The sequence below is a fragment of the Neophocaena asiaeorientalis genome, unplaced genomic scaffold (genome assembly GCF_003031525.2).
Source record: "Neophocaena asiaeorientalis asiaeorientalis breed wild unplaced genomic scaffold, Neophocaena_asiaeorientalis_V1.1 scaffold593, whole genome shotgun sequence".
NCBI classification, from domain to species: Eukaryota; Metazoa; Chordata; class Mammalia; order Artiodactyla; family Phocoenidae; genus Neophocaena; species Neophocaena asiaeorientalis.
Window position 1 is genome coordinate 757,011 of NW_020174701.1, and position 314 is coordinate 757,324.

The following is a 314-nucleotide window of genomic DNA, read 5'->3' on the forward strand; positions in this document are numbered from 1 at the left end:
GGGCTCCCCACCAGCCCTTGTGATGTTAGGCCTTACTGTGCCCCAGGTACGGATGAGGAGGTAGGGGCTGGAATGTGAAGACGGTCCTGCAAAGCTGGCCGTGGCTGAGCCTCGACTGGGACCCGGGTCTGTCTGAAGCCAAGGTTTGCCAGTTGCGGGGTGGTGGCGGCAGTGGTGCTGGAGACCTCACCAGCCTGCCAAGCCCGGAGTTCGGAGGCCTGTTGGCGACGAGGCCGGTGCCCCCAGCAATCGAGGAGTTCCTCGGGGCGCGCCGCCGGCATAGGCTGCGGCCGGCCAGGCCTTTCCGGCCCACG